General features: G+C 38.2%; 1 protein-coding gene and 1 long non-coding RNA gene across 4 annotated transcripts in view; one reads left to right on the forward strand and one right to left on the reverse strand.

Moving 5' to 3' along the window:
- The window catches only part of SLC9A7 (solute carrier family 9 member A7), a 191,520-nt gene that overhangs the window by 135,470 nt on the left and 34,084 nt on the right, over window positions 1-21,966 (reverse strand). The window lies entirely within an intron of this gene.
- LOC140847324 (uncharacterized) lies at window positions 7,670-21,058 on the forward strand. The gene is made up of 2 exons (XR_012127291.1): window positions 7,670-15,827; window positions 19,581-21,058. It is a non-coding gene; the product is annotated as an uncharacterized lncRNA (long non-coding RNA).

Raw genomic sequence — 21,966 nt, forward strand, 5'->3', positions numbered from 1 at the left:
GGATGGAAAAAGATACTTCATTCAACAAATAGGGAGAAAAAAGCAGGAGCTGCAGTACTTGTATCAGACAAAACAGAATTCAAAACAAAGAAAGTAAAAAGAGACAAAGAAGGACATTACATAATGATAAAGGGGTCAGTCCAAGAAGAGGATATAACCATTATAAATATCTATGCACCCAACATAAGAGCACCTACATATGTGAAACAAATACTAACAGAATTAAAGGGGGAAATAGAATGCAATGCATTCATTTTAGGAGACTTCAACACATCACTCATTCCAAAGGACAGATCAAACAAACAGAAAATAAGTAAGGAGATGTAGGCACTGAACAAAACATTAGAATACATGGCCCTAACAGACATCTACAGAACTCTACAATGAAAAGCAGCGGGATACAAATTCTTCTCAAGTGCCCATGGAACATTTTCAAGAATAAATCATATACTAGGCCACAAAAAGAGCCTCCCTAATTAAAAAAGATTGAAATTGTACCAATCAGCTTCTCAGATCACAAAGGTATGAAACCAGAAATAAATTACACAAAGAAAATGAAAAAGCCCACAAACACATGGAGGCTTAACAACATGCTACTAAATAATGGATCAATGACCAAGTAAAAACAGATCAAGCAATATATGGAGACAAGTGACAACAATAATTCAATGTCAAAAAATCTGTGGGATGCAGCAAAGTCCAAGCTAAGAGGGAAGTATATTGCAATACAGGCCTACCTCAGAAAAGAAGAACAGTCCCATATGAACAGTCTAAACTCACAGTTAATGAAACTAGAAAAAGAAGAACAAATGCACAAATTCAGTAGAAAGACAGACATAATAAAGATTAGAGAAGAAATGAATAAAATCAAGAAGAATAAAATAGAAAGAACCAATGAAAGCAGGGGCTGGTTCTTCAAAAAAATTAACAAAATAGATAAACCTCAAGCCAGACTTAGCAAGAAAAAAAGAGAGTCTACACACATAAACAGAATCAGAAATGAGAAAGGAAAAATCACTATGGACACCACAGAAATACAAAGAATTATTAGAGAATACTATGAAAAATTATATGTGAACAAACTGGGTAACCTAGAAGAAATGGACAACTTTCTAGAAAAACACAACCTTCCAAGACTGACCCAGGAAGAAACAGAAAATCTGAACAGACCAATTAATCAACAATGAAATTGAATTGGCAATGAAAAAATTACCTAAGAACAAAAATCCTGGGCCAGACGGCTTCACTGCTGAATTTTATCAAAAATTTAGTAAAGACCTAATACCCATCCTCCTTAAAGTTTTCCAAAAAGTAGAAGAGGAGGGAAGAGTTCCAAACTCATCCTAGGAGGCCAACATCACTCTAATACCAAAACCCAACAAAGACACAACAAAATAAGAAAATTACAGACCAATATCCCTGGTGAACATACATGCAAAAATACTCAACAAAATATTAGCAAACTGAATTCAAAAATATATCAAAAAGGTCATCCATCATGATCAAGTAGGATTTTTGCCAGGGATGCAAGGATGGTACAACATTCGAAAATCCATCAACATCATCCACCACATCAACAAAAAGGACAAAAACCACATAATCATCTCCATAGATGCTGAAAAAGCATTTGACAAAATTCAACATCCATTCATGATAAAAACTCTCAACAAAATGGATATAGAGAGCAAGTACCTCAACATAATAAAGGCCATATATGAAAAACCCACATCATACTTAACAGCGAGAAGCTGAAAGCCTTTCCTTTAAGATCGGGAACAAGACAAGGATGCCCACTCTCCCACTTTTATTCAACATAGTTCCGGAGGTCCTAGCCATGGCAATCAGACAACACAAAGAAATAAAGGCATCCAGATTGGTAAGGAAGAAGTTAAAATGTCACTGTTTGCAGATGACATAACATTGTACATAAAAAACCATAAGGAATCCACTCCAAAACTACTAGATCTAATATCTGATTTCAGCAAAGTTGCAGGGCACAAAATTAATACACAGAATCTGTTGCATTCCTATACTAGCAGAAAGAGCAATCAGGAAAACAATTCCATTCACAATTGCATCTAAAAGAACAAAATACCTAGGAGTAAACCTAACCAAGGAAGTGAAAGACCTAAACTCTGAAAACTACAAGACACTCTTGAGAAAAATTAAAGAGGACACTAATAAATGGAAATACATCCCATGCTCTTGGGTAGGAAGAATTAATATTGTCAAAATGACTACCCTGCCCAAAACAATCTACAGATTCAATGCAATCCCTATCAAAATACCAACATTCTTCAACAAACTAGAGCAAATAGTTCTAAAATTCATATGGAACCACAAAAGACCCCAAATAGCCAAAGCAATCCTGAGAAGGGAGAATAACGCACAGGGGATTGCACACCCCAACTTCAAGCTCTACTACAAAGCCACAGTAATCAAGACAATTTGGTACTGGCACAAGAACAGATCCATGGACCAATGGAACAGACTAGAGAACCCAGATATAAACCCAAGCATATATGCTCAATTAATATATGATAAAGGAGCCATGGACATACAATGAGGAAATGACAGCCTCTTCAACAACTGGTGTTGGCAAAACTGGACTGCTACATGTAAGAGAATGAAACTGGATTATTGTCTAACCCCATACACAAAAGTAAAATTAAATGGATCAAAGACCAGAATATAAATCATGAAACTATAAAACTCTTAGAGGAAAACAGGCAAAAATCTCTTGAATATAAACATGAGCAACATTTTCCTGAACCCGTCTCCTCAGGCAAGGGAAACAAAAGCAAAAATGAACACATGGGACTACATCAAGCTAAAAAGCTTCTGTACAGCAAAGGACACCATCAACAGAACAAAAAGGCATCCTACAGTATGGGAGAATATATTTGTAAATGACATATCTGACAAGGGGTTAACATCCAAAATACATAAAGAACTCACGCGCCTCAACACCCAAAAAGCAAATAAGCCTATTAAAAAATGGGCGGTGGATATGAACAGACACTTCTCCAAAGAAGAAATTCAGATGGCCAACAGGCACATGAAAAGATGCTCCACATCACTAATTATCAGGGAAATGCAAATTAAAACCACAATGAGATATCACCTCACACCAGTTAGGAGTGCCAACAAAGTAAAGACTAGGAACAACAAATGCCGGTGAGGATGTGGAGAAAAGGGAACCCTCCTACACTGCTGGTGGGAATGTAAACTAGTTCAACCATTGTGGAAAGCAATATGGAGGTTCCTCAAAAAAACTAAAAATAGAAATACTATTTGACCCAGGCATTCCACTCCTAGGAATTTACCCAAAGAAAACAAGTTCTCAGATTCAAAAAATCATATGCACCCCTATGTTTATCGCAGCACTATTTACAATACCCAAGATATAGAAGCAACCTAAGTGTCCATCAGTAGATGAATGGATGAAGAAGAGGTGGTACATATACACAATGGAATATTATTCAGCCATAAGAAAGAAACAAATCCTACCATTTGCAACAATATAGATGGAGCTAAGAGGGTATTATGCTCAGTGAAATAAGCCAGGCGGGGAAAGACAAGTACCAAATGATTTTCCTCATTTGTGGAGCGTAACAACGAAGCAAAACTGAAGGAACAAAACAGCAGCAGGCACAGACTCCAAGAAGGTAGTAGCAATTACCAAAGGGGAAGGGTGTGGAAGGGTGGGTGGGGAGGGACGGAGAAGGGGATTGAGGGGTATTATGATTAGTACACATGGTGTGGAGGAGGTCATGGGGAAGACAGTGTAACACAGAGAAGACAAGTACTGACTTTGTGGCATCTTACTACATTGATGGACAGTGAATCCAATTTGGTATGTGGGCGGACTCGATAATATGGGTGAATGTAGTAACCACAATGTTTTTCTTGTGAAACCTTCATTAAGAGTGTATATCAATGATACCTTAATAAAAAAATTTTAATAAAAAAGTAGTGAGTTTTAGGACTGTATTGTAGGAATTGAATATAAAGGACTGAACATAAAGACCTGTAAGCCAGCTATGAAAAAAATGATATCTGAAGGCACAGATCAGAGACTGAAAATAAGTTATCAGAGCAAAGACTGGCCCTTGGCCACCTCCACATTGAGGCAAACAGAGTGACAACTGGACAGACAGAAGAACCTCCTATGTGACAGGAAGAACCTCATTCAAAACTACTACTAAAGCATCATGGAATGCACTAGAATAGAAGAGCATAATCAGAGTTTTAAAGGTGAGAGAATGAACTTTTCCTCCAGTCCGCAAAACTACTATATGTTGGCTGGAACTGGCCAACTGTGGAAGTAAATCAGGAGATTAGCTTCTCATGTACCCTGAAGAGCTGTGAATCACCAAGCTGCAAGTTGACTCACCTGGAATTCACCTGCGATTCATTTGGGGAAAATCCAGTCCATGTCTGGTATCCAGTTTGGAAAAATACTGTGAAAAAGAGGAAGAAAAGCACACCTCCAAAAGTCAGATGATGAGACCATTCTGCAGCCACTGGCTGACAGAAAGGATATAGAGCCTGACCTGGACTAGAAGCAGGGAGGGCAAGGCAATCCCTACCAAAGAGATGGACCCATCAGCCTTCCCAGCCTGTAGATGAGCATCTGTGGGGAAGTTGGGATTCCTATGACCAGGATCCTCACTGAACTTAAACCACCTGATGATGTAACTGGCCTGTTGCTGGACTGCCACTTTCACACCTGTAGGCAATAAGCTATTATTGTGCTATATAGAGAGGTTGGCCCAGTGCTCTGGGCGGAGGCAGAGATGCTAGTGATCGGCCTACCACCAGAGAACAAACCGGGTAATAAACCCTTTCACCCCAAGAACGTTTTGCTGTGGATTCCTTTGGTCACACTGAATCCACAGCGAACTTGCCTGGAGCTGAAACCCATTGGCAAGACAGCAGGCAACGCCATTGTCCAGAGTCTGCTACCTGTATGGCCTCTTGCAGCCTGCCAGCGTTCCATTGGCAACATCTGTGCCACAGGCCTTAACCTCAAATGGCAAAAGCATCTGTTTTCTCAGTTCTATTTTACAGCTCACTCCTGTAATGACAACCATGGCTATGTTCTCGATGTCTATTTTCAAAGTGACCCAACGATGCCAATATTTTCTGCTAATCCAGTCACCTCTTACAGGGGTAAAAGCCACTGTTAAAAGCCATCAGAAAACAGTTTGTCATTAAGCAATCACAAACATCTGAAACATACAGACTCTTCATCATTCATTACTGGATTAACTGTCTTATGCAGACATGGTTGACTGAGCACCACACACAGAACAGAGAGAGCCCCTTATGGCCAAGTGTGTAGAGAGAAAGCAGGCTGTATTCTTCTGCTACCTAATCCCATTCAATTCCTTCTGCTTCCCAGGCAACCATCACTCATTTTAGTTTATATCCCGGCCAAGGCTTACTAAACAGACATATCCATAAATATATCATATTCTTTTGCTTCTTTTAACTTACATAAATAGTATGTAGAATTTGGAAACAGCTTCAGCTGCTGGAACAAAGACCAAAATAATAGTGACTTAAATGAGACAGGAATTGGTTTTTCTCTTACTGAATGGTCAGAGTATAAATATTCATGGGATGAAATGGTAGTTCCCCTGTCTTACCACTCTATAATCCATGGGGCCTTGTTCTCACCATTAGGCCCACACTTCAGGGAGAGAGAACTGAGAACAGGACAGGGAAAGGTTCTCCCCTTCCCTGTGTGGGACAGCCTCTAAACTGCACACACTCAATGCAGGACCTGGTCACATGGTCACATCTGGCTGCAAGAGAGGCTAGAAAAGAAAGTCTTCTTTCTGGATAGCCATTTCTCCTTCTAAAATCCCATTATTATGGAATTCCATTACCACAGGAAGCCAGTACTATGGGACAAGTAGCATTCTCCACCATATTTATTGAATGGATTCTGCCACATCACCCTTTTATTCCACTCAGTATTGTTTTCGAGAGTTATCCATGTTCTAAACACAGTGTGAGTTCATGGATATTCATTGCTAGTTGTATGCTGTACATCTTATAAGGGCTCATATGACAAATTTGCTTTAGAATTTGGGGTTTAAATTCTAAATGTAGTGTATAAATACATTCCCCTATTGCTACACACCTGGGGCTTTTAAACATAGTATATTTACTTCAGAGTAAATGTTAAATAAGTTAAATGCTAACTTATATGGATCAGTCTCAGGAGCAGTCTGGTTATTTTGTAAACCCTTTAAAGTGCCCTACATCAAATCAATTAAAATATAAACTGGTAATATTAAACTATATAGACGGAGTAATTAAGTTTATGGTCCTCCTTGACTTTCTGTTACTGTAATAAAGCATTACATGGTGTTCTGGGTTTCTTGACAACTGAAATAAAAGGAAACGTTGTACACCATTTGATCTGCATCATCTAATAAGAGGAAGTACACCAGTTAAGAGAAATAAATGTTTGCTTATTCCCAATTTTAAAACAAATGTGTCATATAAGCTGTTATATAAGGCTCAGTTAGCCAGAATGGATAACGTCTTTAACAACAAGTTACATAGAAAATGCACAAGCCTTCTCCAGGAAAATGTTTTCCTTGCTTGACCCTTAACAAGCAGAGGACTTAACATTAAAACATTCTCTTCAAAGGGTCAGGTTAGTGCCTCAGGTTCATGCTAATGTGGGATTCCAGCCAGGGAGGGAACATCCATGAGGATCTGACTACTCAGGAGAGGCGGATTTACCCCCACAGCTAGGCAGGTGGCTTCCCAGTGGTTTGGTACTTATGGAGGTTATACTAGTAGTTACTCTGGTATTATAAGGGGATTTTCACTTCTCCTGTAATTAGCTTAAGGTTTCAAACCATTTTGGAGAAGTGAAAAGATACTTTTTATTTCTGTGGGTTTTTTCCATGACTGTAAAATACCCAAATATAGCACCTTCCTTTTCATTTTTACTCATACTTAGTAGTTATTTTTTTCTAAACTAGTTACAATACACTACCCCAATGTTGTTGGGTTCTTCCTATTACTGTAAGTAATTTGGCCCAAACAGAAAAAGTACATTTTAGTATGTTAAGAGATAATAATTTCAAATCAATCAGTGAAAGGTAAGAAATACTTTGTACTAATGGTTTTAACTTACAACATTATCTCTTAACTTTCACCATAACTTTTTGAGGTCAGGAGTATTAATACTACATTGCAGTTAAGAAGACTAGATCTTCAAGAATAAATAACTTGTCTAATATCACATAGCTGGTCTGGTCACAAAAACTCGAACTAGGATTCAAACTCATATACTTCAGTTCCAAAGCCACAATTCTTTCTGCTATTTCCTGATGCCTCCCAGATGACAAGGGAATTATAGGTAAAACTCTGTTCAGCTCTATAAATACTGTATGTGCCTACTGTATTGAACCCCTAGGCCTTCCCTCATCACAGGCTACTCTCTATACTCTGGTCATAATGAATGTGACCCCCATCTTATTTCCTGTTGTGTTCTATAAGGACATACCCCCTCAATCTGTCCTGACAGGTTTCATCATTGCCTCTACACTTATGGACCACACACTCATTCAACAAGTATTTTTGAGCTCCCATTGTGTCCCAGGCACTGTTCTAGTCTTTGGGGATATATATATATATATATATATATATATATATATACACAGTGAACAAAACAAATATAAATTCCTGCTCTCGTGGAACTTTACATTCTAGCAGGGGGAGAAACACAAAAAACAGTAAATTATATAAATAAGATGGTAAGTGCTGTGGCAAAAAATACAGCAGAAAAAGGATTAAGGAGAATAGTTTGGGGTGGAAGGTTGAGATTATAGGAAAAAAACAATAGAAACTCTAGAACAGGAAAACATGATCTTGGAATTTTACTTCATTTTCAAGTTCCAAAGCAAACTAGATGCAGTGAAAGAGAAAACTGGAAGATAAATTTTCTGAAAGAGATTCATTCACCAAGTAAATTAATATTTATTGATTATCTACTATATACCAGACATTGTGCTAGATAAAATTACTCTATCTTTGTGCCTTCACAAGATTTAATTCACTATGATTACATTCCCAGGTAAACCTCAACTCTCTAAAGCCTTCCCAAGTTCCTTGTCCATGTTGATATCTCCTTTCTCTAAACAACTACTCTACATACCATTTTAAAACAATAAATATTATTTGATTCACAGATAAGCACAGTTCTTAAATTATTCCATATACCTAACTAGACTGTAACGTCGTTGAGAACTAGGTCTACAGATAAGATTTCCTTTTTTCTCTCATATAGAACAGCATAGTACCAGGTATACAGTAGGCATTCAATAAACACATGACTATCCTAATCACTGATAATGAGTTAGTTAACCTTGGGCAAATTGCTTGAGCCCTCCTGGATCTCAATTTTCCCTCCTGGCAGTCAGGGTTAAGTGAGTTCTATTTGCAAAGCCAGAACTAACAATCTGCTGTGCTTGACAGAGATTACATAGGTGAAGTCTTCTCAGAGTTCAAATCTCTGCTTCTCACTTACTAGTTGGATGGCTGTAGGTGAATTACTTAATTTTCATGCCTCAGTTTCTGCACTTGTAAAGCAGGTATGTTAATAAGAGTACCTGCCTCATAATGATGAGTTAATATTTGTAACCAAGGACACTGTCTGTCACTGAAAAAGGTAAATGTCATGCTCTGAATCCACTCACATCAAGGAAACAAACACCATAAGCTCTGAAGTAAGTGTGGACAATAAAGAATCAATAGGATCAAATGTCTAAACATTTTGAGCACATAAAAAAGGTGCTATCAGATAACTACTGAGAATAGATATCTATGTAAATATCTATCAGAATAGATAGCTGTAAATGTCTCCTGCTATCTATTTTCTTTTCAGCATCTAACCAAACCTGTCATCAAAAAGTCAATTAAGACTAATATTCCATTGTATACATGTATCACATCTTTATCCATTCATCTGTTGACGGACCCTTTGGCTGCTTCCAAATCAGTATCTTGGTTATTGTAAATAATGTGGCAGTAAACATAGGGGTGCATATATCTTTTTGAATCAGAGATAAAAAAAATTTCTCAACATTCTCCACATTAAATTACTGTCATTACAACAGTCTAATTTTCTTAAGTTTAATTGTTAATTTAGTCCAAGTACATCATGGACTAAATTTCTTTGGAGGATGGTCAGGGTGTAACTACAGTATATATTATTCCTAGGTTCTCATTTTTGTCAAAGTATAAACTTCAAAGAGTTAAAAACAAGATTCTCATAAAAATAAATAGTGAGAAAATATCAAAGATATTTAACTGCTTAACTAGGGAACAGGCAGGATGGTAAAGCTGGTTCCAAGGAAGAAAGAAGAGACCAGTGTATATATAGTCAATGGAAGAAAGAATGCCAAGAAAGATTGCTAAGTTAGATTTTAAAATACTGATTTCTATGATGTGAATGTTTGTGTGCTCCCCCACCCCCCCACACACAAATTCACATGTTGAAATCCTAATTCCCAAAGGTAATGGTACAGGAGATGGAGCCTTTGGAAGGCACTTAAGTCAGTAGGGTAGAACCCTTGTGAACTGGATTAGTGCTTTACAAAAAGATTCCAGAGAGATCTCTAGCTCCTTCTGCCATGTGAGGATTTAACAACAAAAAACCAATTTGAACAGTTTTGTATATTTATAACTGAACAGCTTTCTCTATAATGGCTCAAGTGCAATTAGCTCCTGGAAATGGTCACAATATTGTTAATAAGCATGTTAGGATTTGTTGACCTCAAAAGTAAATTATGTATCCAGTGATATAAGGTTAAATTCTGGATCTAATGAAATTTTTGTGAAGTTGCCATCATCCTTGGTTAGTTAAGAATGACAAATGTCCCATATAATGTATTATTACGTTTTGAGAAGTCTTCACACATAACTAAGAGTCTTATTTTATAAATCAAGATGCTGAAATCTAGAGATGTAAGTGGTCTGCTCAAGCACAGATGGGTACTGACGAGTAAAGCAGTGACTCAGACCAGAGACTTCTGACTCCCAAGCCAGTGCTCATATGCATAGAACTGACGTACAATATATCTTCACATGGCTAACTGGTAAACTAAATGTTTGCCTAGCCTAAGAGGGCTCTGCTTTTCTGTAACATCTGGTAAAGATAGGTATATGCTCAGAGTATCTAAGCTTATAACAAATGAAATAAACCAAGAAATGGTTCCCTGTTGCCTGCATCACTCAACCTATAGATGCTGAGAGCCCTGAGATGACCAAGGCAGCATCCTATCGAGCAGATAAGCTCCGGCACAGAGCTAGTGCTGCACCAGACACAAGTGCTAAGGAAGCACAGGGGAGGGGAAGGTGTCAGCCTGACAAAATCTGTGCCCAAACTCCGTACTGACTCACCCTGAAAAACACCCGCAATATAGAACTGTGAGAAATCTAAACCTATCATGAAGGCACTAACTTCTGGTTCAAAATATACAGCAGCAGCTGCAAATTGGCAATCTAACTGATTCACACCCAGACAGGAAGGGATAACTCTGATATCCACAGCCATATAACTCCCAAGTGACTTTAAAATCCTATTTCAGGCTATTCTGATCATAATGTAGTTTTTCTTAATTTCTTTTTCTTTTTTTCGGTTTCTGATTCCAGTTCTTTGTTATTTTAGGAAGGGGAAACCATCCTGTCCTGAAGGCAGCTGGCTTCCAGATAAGCCAGAAGTCTGAGCAAAGGGATAAGGGCTGCCCAGGACACGAACAAAATAAAAACCCTAGGCCTGGTTCTCCATCCTGGACACCTGGTCCCATGAATTAGGCCAAATGGCACTCACCGGAATAATCAACTGCATTTCCCCAAAGAAATAATGGAATAATTGGGAAGGCGGTGTGACATCCTTGAGCACTGCAGACAGGAGCTATGTCATAAAAAGCAAAGTTGCAACTGCAGTCTATATTCCTGGAAAATACACAAGCGGGGCTCCAAGTCCTATATAATGTATGCACATATTATAGTCATGAATTATACAAGGGGTCAAGTAACTAGAAATCCCACATAATACTCAATTTTCTCAGGGGTAAACTGTAAACAGTATTGAAGCATTATAAGGAATTAAAATGAGTTAATATTTATGAAGTGCCCGGAATAGTAGTTGGCACAAAGCAAGCACTGTTTGTTAAATTAAAAAAAAATAAAATACAAATGTTTTCACCACTAGGAAGAGCCCCTGGCCCTGTTCAGACCTAACCCAGAACTGTAGTTGGAGCTCTGTTCTCCCTTCTGCCCAAACTGCCAATAGGAGCCTCAGTGTTTGACAAGCACATGTTCACTATGCTCACCTTGTCATTGCTAAAACCCAATTTAGGTCCTCTTCATCCCCAACACAAGTTTTAAAGGCATCTCCCAGCTCGTACACCTAACCTTTCACTTCCAGGTGTCAGTGCGGCAGTACAGTGGCAGCCATGGCTTCGAGCTGGCAACCAGACTCCCAAACCCAAAAAGCTTTCAGCTAAATCAGCGGTGACTTAGCTTCAGGGAAGGATACAGGACTGGAAATACGTCAGGACAGCAGCTCCATCTTCACAGGAGGCTCAGCAGCCCCCCCAAGTATGTGGCCTCTTCTGTCCCCTCACCCACACAAGCGGGCTATGGCTGCCATACTAAGGGTCAAGATGTCTATGAGTCTTGTTGGAACAGAGAATCCACAGTGCCCTTTCCCACCAATCTTTTATACCACCTTCATGAAAACCAAAGGTCCACATGCCAATTCATAGCTCCCCAAGCCAGGTGCAGCTCTAAACAACTGAGGCAGACACCACATCCTCCTCTTAACCAAAAGTCTCCTGTTTCCAAAGACACAGAGTATGGGAGACCAAGGTCATTATCAGGCAGGCCTAAATCTAACCCCAGCCTTCACTCACAAATGCCAAACCATTTTTTATTAAAACATCGTTAATATACAATCTTATGTTGGTTTCATATGTACATCACAGTGTTCACAGTCTTCAACAGTCCCCCAATCAACTTATATTGTGATTGCAAATTATTGTACCCCTTGTCCCCTTCTCCCTCTCCTTGGTAACTACTAGTCACTTAGTGTCATTGAGTCTACTGCTGTTTTATTCCTTCCGTTTTGCTTTGTTTTTATACTCCACAAATAAGTGATATCATATGGTATTGTCTTTCTCCACCTGGCTTATTTCACTGAGCATAATACCCTCTAGATCCATTCATGTTGTTGCAATGGCAGGATTTCTTTTCTCTCTATGGCTGAAAAATATTCCACTGTGTATATGTACAACATCATCTTTATCCATTCATCTATTGATGGACACTTAGGTTGCTTCCATACCTTCGCTACTGCAAATGGTACGGCAATAAACGTAGGGGTGCATATATCTTTTTGAATCATGAATTTTGTTTTCTTCAGGTAAATTTTCCTAGGAGTGGAATTACTAGGTCAAGTAGTATTTCTATTTTTAGTTTTTTGAGGAACCTCCATATTGCTTTCCACAGCGGTTATACCAATTTGCATTCCCACCAACAGTGTAAGAGGGTTCCCCTTTCTCCACATCCTCGCCAACATTTGTTGTTGTTTGTCTTTTGGATGGCAGTGATCCTTACTGGTGTGAGGTGATAACTCATTGTGGTTTTAATTTTCATTTCTCTGATGATTAGCAATGTGGAACATCTTTTCATGTTCCTGCTGGCCATTTGTATTTCTTCTTTGGAGAAATGTCTGTTCAGGACTTCAGCCCATTTTATGAATTGGGTCATTTGTTTTTTGGGTGTTGAAGCATATGAGTTCTTTATATATTTTGGATGTTAACCCCTTATCAGATGATTCGTTTATGAACATAATCTCCCATACTATGCCAACCCACTTTTTTCAGAACAGTGCCTCAGAGCTCCAAAAGGCCAACTGAGGCCCACAAAACAGGCCTTTATTATATATTTAGGACATTGTATTATGTCCTACAATTGCTCCCCATATGCCCAAACCTCAGCCAGTCACCCTGACCTGGCTTTCAGTGCATTGGACACAGCTGTGCTCAACTCACAGGGGCAGAAACCTTTTCTTTATTTCCTCTTCCTGCAACATGGCACTCCAGCATTGTCTCTTAAACACTAAAAACTCAGCACAATATTTACTGCATTTAAACAACTAATAAAGCTCAGTCACAATTATTCTGCTAGGAAAGTTTTGTAACTTTCAAAGTCTCAATGTCCAGATGACAGTGAGCACACACATGAAATGTTAAAGACCACAAGGCTCATGTAAGCCACTCTCTCGATTTCCAGGGGAGCAAGCAGCAGCCCCAGAGGAATCATAAAGCTAATTTCTTCAAAACCCCTACCACATAGCATCCCCAAAACAATCCTTGAGAGTAAGGTCTGTGTCCCTGTACAATAAATAGTCACACATGCTTGGGTATTGATCATATGACTTAACTTTGTGAAAATCATGATTGGGTTTACTTAGGTCTCTCTACAGAAAGAGTGAAATCTGTAATTAATAGATAATACTAAGATAAACAAGGAACCAATCAATATAAATGTCACAAAGTTTGACTTAAGCAAAAATCAGCTTTCATCTTCAGAAGTAATTGAACATCTCCCACAATGTCATTTTCGGTATTCCTTAACTGTTAGTCACCAATGAACATGTGATGGCAAAGGCTGTCATCACACATGACCAGCATAACAGCATGAGTAATATAAACAAGTATGCCATTTGTACTTATTACTAAGTTTATTTGTAACTTAGAGTGCAGACTGCCATATATGTTTTACAGGTAGAAATTCCAGCCATCTCTCGAGCGATATATTGATCTTCATTACTATAAGAATAAAATGCTGGTCAATGACTGTGAAAAATAGCAACTTTATATACAAAACAGCTTACTAAGAATTATTAAGATCGACAGAAAAAGTACAAAAAAAGTATAAAGGAAAAAATTGATAAATCTGGAGTTTAGCAAAACCTAAAACTTCTACTCTTCAAAAGATACCATTAAGGAAATGAAAAGACAAGACACAGTAAGGGAGAAAATATTTCAAACCACTTACTTGATAAAGGATTTGTACCCAGAAAATATAAAAAACACCAATAAGACCAAAAAAAAAGATTAATATGGGCCAAAAAATAGGAAGGGAGCACCAAAGAAGTTATATGGGTACAAATAGGCAGAAGAAGGATGCTCCACATCAATGGCATTAGGAAAATGCAAATTTAAAAAACAGTAAGATACTACTTCATATTAGAATGTCTAAAATTAAAAATTGCTAAATAACAAAAGTTGGTAAGGATGTAGAGCAATTGGAAATCTATGCACTACTGCCAGGAATGCAAAGTGTTCAGTCCTTTCAAGAAAGGTTGCCAAGTTTTTATAAAGTTAAACATATACTTACCATGCAACCCAGAAATATCACTCTTGGGTATTTATCCAACAGGAATGAAAACACATGTCCACACAAAGACATGTAGGCAAATGTTCACAGCAGCCTTATTTACAATATCCAAAACTGAAAACAACCCAAATGTTCAACGAATGGGTAATGTCTAAGTAAACTGTGATATATTCATACAATGGAATAGCTGCTCAGTAATAAAAAAGAACACACTATTGATACTCAGAACAATAGTGAATGGCAAAAGTATTATGCTAAGTGCAAGAAGCTGGACATGGAAGGTTACCTAGTAGATTATTTCATTTACATGAAGTTCCTGACAAGGCAAATGTGTAGGGACAGAAATCAGATTAGTAGTTGACAAGGGCTGGGGTTAGGAGGAGGGCATGATCTGCAAAGGTACGTGAGGACTTTTCGGAGGCAAAGAAATGTTCAATATCTTGATTTTGTTGGTGGTCACACAAGTGTATACATATGTTAAAACTCATCGAACTGTATACTTAAAAGGAATGAATTATATCATATGCAAATTATACCTCACTAAACCTGGCTTTTGAAAAGAAATATGTTAAAAAATAAGTATGTAAACAGATTGTGAGTATTTGTTGAATGAATTAATGTATGAACAATGCAATAACTCAAGGAAAAACAATATATCTGGCTAAGTCAACAAATATCTAAAACTTTAACAACACAAGACAGAATAACAGATATTAGATTATAAATAACATAATTCTAATCTTTGAGAATTGTTTGGCATATTAGCATTCATAACATTACTAAAACAAACTTTTAGTTACAGTTAATCTCTAGTTATTGCTGGTATTGTAGGATCTGAAGAATCAAAAGTTAGCATAAGTACAGCCATCTTAAGGCCTAAATACCACCCCCTAACCCAGAAGAAGGAAAATCATTAGAATCTTGAAAAACAAGTTAGTTAGCCTGTGTCAATTGTAGTGACCTTTAGTTAGCCAACCATAAATCAGTTAATCATACATGCCTAGCTTATCTTGCTAGAACCACCCTAGACATTCCGAAGGTGATCTCATCTAACCAGACCCCAGGATGTGGCGCCAGCAAAAGATTTATGAGCCTATAGAAAAAACCCTGTATTGTAATTATGGAAAATTTTACCCCTTTTGAAAATGCTATAAAACCTTCTGGCTTTGTGTGCTCTGGGTCCTTGTTGAGACCCGCTGCGACGGGCTGACGTGGACCCCAGCTAGTTGGCTTCTGAATAAATTCCTCTTGCTTGTTGCATCAAGAAACGTCTTTGGTGAGTGATTTGGGGCGGCGCCTTCCTCAGGGGAATCCAACATTTGGGGGCTCATCCGGGATCATGCGCTCACCCCGCTTCACTCCCGAAGTCGCTCTTGGAGGAAGAGGTAAGATTAGTGGCGCCTTGGTTTGTCTGTGTTCTGTTTTCTGTTTTTCAGTGAGACCGGTCAGAATTCTGAAAGGGGGTACCCACTGTCTGGCAGCTGTCCCGATCCCGTAAAGGGGTCGAGACTGCGGTCGGTAGACGTACTAGGAGCACCGCAGGCTGCAACCCTGGGGGACGCCTCGGGGAGATTGGGAGGCCAGGGACGCCTGGTAGCCTCCCGTCTGTTTTTCCGGCAAGGTGAATCTGATGAGATAGGGTTGATTTTCAGGTGCCAGGAATATCAACCCTCTGATTCCTTTCGGTTTCTGTTTGAAAATCTGAGAAAAAACAAAAAGCGGCCGCTGTGTGTCTAATCTGTGTGTGTCTCTGTTTTTTGTGTCTTTCATGTGCCTAATAATTGTTATACTGACAATGGGACAGACTCAGACAACCCCCTAAGTGTGTAAATGAATATATCTTTCTACCTCCGATGGTATTAATGAAATTGATTTAAAGACAAGCGCTTGTGAAAATTGAGTGTTCTAAAACTTCCAGAAAACCTGGTAAAAAAGTGTTAAGCATTAATGCTAATTTGAGTTTGCCTGAGGCGGGCATGTCCTGGTAGTTGTCGGCTGCCTGAGTTTACCTAGAGTCATTTGAGTCATGTTATCTGCTAAATCTTTTAAGAATAGAATGCTTAGAAGCTTGGCTTTGTCTAGTGTTCAGTGGGGGTCTTGTGAGTAGGCTAGCATAGTTGTTGCAGGTAGGTGAACTGGATAAGTGTGGCAAGTGAACACCTTTTAAATTGTGTGTTGCAGTGTGTATGCCTACCTGCAGCCTGAGAATCTTTGTAGTAACTTAAAGCCTTAGAGTTTTGTTAAGTTGAGAAGATGTGCTCTGTGTTTGCTGGGAGATTGTGCTGTGAAGCTCATGGTTGCAGAAATTGTAGAATGTGTTCATGAGTTTGTTGGTCTAGAAAATGTTAGTTTGACAGTTTGCAGTGTCCTGCTTCTCAGTGTTCACTAGAAGTTAAAGTTTCTAATGGTTTTAAGTTCTAATTAAAACCACTTAAAGTAATAAAGAAAAACATTTCTCTATGCTAAAAGATGTATGTTTTAATAAGAAAAAGTATAAAAAATGAAAACTCTTCTGCATGCTAAAGAATGTGTTTTGTGATAAAAGAAAGTAACTTTGTTCTAAAGTACAGCTATTTATTTAAAGAGAGACAGAGAGAAAACAGCGTGGTGCCTTTTGTTGTAGAAGATCCGCTCAGCCTGTTGCTTTGGGGGGAGGGTTAGGATGTTTAGAGATAAAGTGAGATAAACCCAGTCAAGCCGCAGGCAAGCCCAGGCATAATTCTCACCGGCTTATGTGCTTGGGACCATGGGGCAAATGAAGAATAAATTACTATATTCTTACAGATATAGTCATGCCTAGTGAAATTAAAGCAAGTGAGTCTTGATATCAAGTGCACAGCAAAATTAAAATCTCGTTTCCAGTTAAACAGTTTTCTTTAACTGTTAGTCTGCTCTTAATGTTGAAAGATCACAGCAGTTTCTCATGCTTAAAGTCTCAGTGAGTTGCCATGAAATCGTAATGTTAAAGGGACTAAAAGCTAAAGTTTGTTAACAACTGTATAACCTTTATTTGCCTTTGAAATATTTTGTTATTAAAAATGATTGCATGGCCTGAAAAATTGAATTCCTAAGCAGAATAGTAACAAAGCTTTTTTCAGCTGATTAAATGCACTTAGTTAACAAACCAAAATTTATTAAACTGTAGAATCTGGACAAGATTATGTTTCTCCCAGAAAAACAGGTTTCACTGTGAAGGTTTAGATAGACGAACGTGTGACCACTTTTGAAAAAAGTTGTAATAGATTTTTTGAGAACCACCAGGTCTTCTTGTTTAATTTATATGCTGTATGTTTTAAAAAAAAAAAAAAAAACATGGGGGAATCTACTATTAAAGAGTAAAACATTCTTGAAGCTTTCAGGGAAGACCTGTAAACTTAAGCACTTTCTCTGTTTTTTGTATCTGGTCTTAGACACTTATGCTGAGTTATGTTCTTATTATTTTCACTGTTTGTAAGCTATTGATTGTAAGCCAAAGGTCATCATTTCTCAGTCCCTAAATGAAAAAGTAAAATGCCTGATCTCTTTCATCTCAAAGCATATTTCTGGTCATATCTGAATATCTGTGTGAAAGAAAGAGACATTTAAATTTGAGATTCTGCTTAAACTTTTAAGTTGAATTTGACTATAGCCATATTCATTCTTTGTATGTATCTCTAACAGGTCTTTTGTATGCCTAGTAATATTATACTCTGCCTTGAGTTTAGACAGTTCTTTCAGCTAAATATGAATTCTTATTGTAGCTTTTTTCCCCTCCTGAAGATGAAAGCAGAAGAATCTACCATCTGCTACCATTCTCTCAAGAATGCTTAGTAACCTAGAATTAGTTTGACTTTCTGTATGTTGTCTTTAAAAATTGACAGCAGCAGTCTCCCCTGCTGCCCCACTTTTTAAGATATCTCGTTTACTGTGCTGAGTATATAGACAATAAATGTGTAATGATAGTTCTAAAAAAATTAAATGCAAAAAGGTGCTTTTACCTCTAGTTAACTCTGATATTTTCCAGAGGGCCCCTGGAACATGTCAGAAGAATTTTTTCTCACTAGACAAAGTATTTGACTAATTTGGCTTATTTGTCTGATATATATATATATTTATTTACCAAGAAAGCACTGTCAAAGAGAATGATGCTAAACTTTGTTACTGAATGTTTTGTATTACAGAAATATCAGAATTTCCTTATGTCAACTGTTTTACAGTAAGCTCTCATCATATCTTTAACCATTGTCATTTGTAAGTCTTTTGTCATTTATAGTATTATCCCTAAACTGGTAAAGAACTAGATTTCAGCAGAACAGGTATTAGTTACATAAGATTACATAAACTAAAGAAAATGATTTTGTGTCTTTTTGTTTCAAATGTTGCTGGTAAAGTGTTTTAACCTTGTTCTCTTAAACTGACAACAGTTTAGTAAATGACTATCTTTATGAGCAGAATTGAAACATCCTTCTCTCTACTTGATCCCTCCAGAGTTTAAAAACTTTCAGTGACTGTTTTTGTATTCCATGGCAGTATGTTTATTTGCACGAGTTCAATAAGAATCTGCTTTCCTTGTGAGAAGACTACTTAAGAACACTGGTTATACTACCAGGGCTTTGACTGGAATGTCGTACCTGAGAGACATGTGTATAAACTCAGATGTGAACAACTTTAAAGAACTAAGATTGACTTTATAAAGCCAACAAAGCCCCTTGGAAGAACTGGCCTGGTACCTTGCTTACAGAGTTCCCAGCAGCCTTACCAGGTGAGTAAAGAAGGTCACTTCCTGGCAGGTGCAGAGACCTCGAGAAGAGAAGAATTCATCCAAATCTACAGGTACTGCAGGCAAAGCCTGATGGCAAGTCTGGCTTGGCTGTCTGGCCTCAAGAGGCCTTTAAAAGTTCAATCTGAAATTCCTTACAAAAAGTTCCAGCAAAGCATATTTAAAAGAGCCTGTGTAATCAATTGCTCTTCTTGCTGCACCTGTGCAAATAATCAAGCCAGCTGTTAATTATTTTCTTAACCTAGTTACTTCTAGTAAAAATGAGAGTGATTTTAGAGAGAAGTATCGTTTCAATAATGCAGCCTCCTTCCAGAATAAAAAATCCAACTCCAGATGTTGCTACATAACCTAATAACACAATTTGTTTTATCTTGCCTAGAAGCCACAAAACTGCAAATAGTAATAAAAATGAAACCCAGAATAGAAGCGCCAGCCTTCTGAAGCCCTCTCAACTGACCAGTGATGGAGACCTAGCTGCACCCTTTACTGCGCCCCCTTCTCAGCATGAAGCAGCCAGAGCGGTCATCACCCCTCTTCCCTAGCAGCAGCTAGAGTCTCTATCTGTAGAAGAAAGAATGAGACCATACCCATAGCCTTCCCTGGTAAAAACAGGTATTTAATCCCTCCTCCCGAGAGATAGTGGGCTTGTAACACTGGAGTGACCCCATGTGTCTCTACTTCTGCCTTCAACTCCTCCCGTGATTTCTGTATCATGGTCCAGCTGGTGCCCAGGTTGATGTATCATGATGATCTCTCATTCGTAGCTGAATTTGAACCTAAGCATAGATATGAGAGAGAGCCGGTCTCGCTGACCTTAGCCGTGTTGTTAGAGATAAGAGTCGCAGCTGGAGTGGGAACGGAGGCAGCCGCTATTGTTCAAGGGAACCAGCATTATGAAAGACTAAGGACTGCTATTGATGAAGACCTAAAAACCATAGAGCAATCCATTACAAAACTTGAAGAATCTCTGACTTCCCTCTCTGAGGTAGTCTTACAGAATAGACGAGGGCTAGATCTGCTGTTCCTAAAAGGAGGAGGACTGTGTGCAGCTTTAAGAGAAGAATGCTGCTTTTATGCAGATCATTCCGGGATAGTAAGAGATTCAATGTCAAAACTTAGAGAAAGGCTAGATCAGAAGAAGAGAGAGCGAGAAGCAGGCCAAGGACTGTTTGAATCTTAGTTCACTAGGTACCCGTGGTTTACAACCCTGATATCCACTCTGACTAGGCCCCTACTCATCCTTGTGTTGCTCCTAACTTTGAGACCCTGCATATTAAACCGGTTGATAACTTTTGTTAGAAAAAGAGTGAGTGCTGTTCATGTACTAATGTTGAAGCAACAATACCACTCACTCACCTCACAAGAAGATACAAACATTCCATGATTGGAATGCCCCAAAAAGAGAAGTGGGGAAATGTAGGATCTGAAGAATCAAAAGTTAGCATAAGTACAGCCATCTTAAGGCCTAAATACCACCCCCTAACCCAGAAGAAGGAAAATCATTAGAATATTGAAAAACAAGTTAGTTAGCCTGTGTCAATTGTAGTGACCTTTAGTTAGCCAACCGTAAATCAGTTAATCATACATGCCTAGCTTATCTTGCTAGAACCACCCTAGACATTCCGAAGGTGATCTCATCTAACCAGACCCCAGGATGTGGCGCCAGCAAAAGATTTATGAGCCTATAGAAAAAACCCTGTATTGTAATTATGGAAAATTTTACCCCTTTTGAAAATGCTATAAAACCTTCTGGCTTTGTGTGCTCTGGGTCCTCGTTGAGACCCGCTGCGACGGGCTGACGTGGACCCCAGCTAGTTGGCTTCTGAATAAATTCCTCTTGCTTGTTGCATCAAGAAACGTCTTTGGTGAGTGATTTGGGGCGGCGCCTTCCTCAGGGGAATCCAACAGTATCACACACATACAGCCTAGTGAACTTCCATGCCATCTAGCAGCCGACAGTGCTGATCAATTACACTCTGTAATGTCAAACTTTAAAAATATGACTACTGACATTTTTTAAATAAAATTGCAATGATGACGCATCCCTGAATAAAGTTTAAGATTTATTTAACGTAGAGGTTCTTTCTAAGTTGCTGATATCTTGGTTTGGTCTTGGCCAAATACTGACTTTTAATACTTGCCATTTAACAATTAGCAAAAATAGTTATTTAATGTATCCCTAATACAAGTGAACTTTCTGGTAGTTTTCAGGGTTTCAGTGTTAGCTGTCAGCTTTCTGGTTCATGAGCCAGACTCCACCAAACCAGTGTCAAAATACACTCTGGGTTCAATCTTCTTTGCCTTAAAGCATTTATAGTATATCCACCATTACTAACATTTACACTAGAAACCATGAGTCATTTTCAGTACTTTGATTTTTTACATTAATTTTCAAGACACTTCGTTACAAGGCAGAAATACAGTAAAAGCATTTGATAATTTTCAAGAACTACCCTGGGCTATTAAAATGAGAGTAAGGAAAATGAAAATAATGTGGGTAAACAAATTTTTAAAGAAAAGAAATCCACAACACAGTTTAAAGATACAATGGACAAGAAAATCTCACTTACAACAAAAATATAAAATATCTAGGTTCAAGGTTAACAAGAAATGTGCAAAACTTAGGAGGAAAACTCAAAAACATCCCCCAAGAACACAAAAGTCTTGAAAAATGGGAAGACATAGGAAATCCTTGAACAGGAAGAATCAACATCATAGAAATGATTCTTCCCTAAATTTAATAAATATTGAATGAATTATCCCAA

This window comes from Manis javanica, chromosome X (genome assembly GCF_040802235.1).
Source record: "Manis javanica isolate MJ-LG chromosome X, MJ_LKY, whole genome shotgun sequence".
Taxonomy (NCBI): domain Eukaryota; kingdom Metazoa; phylum Chordata; class Mammalia; order Pholidota; family Manidae; genus Manis; species Manis javanica.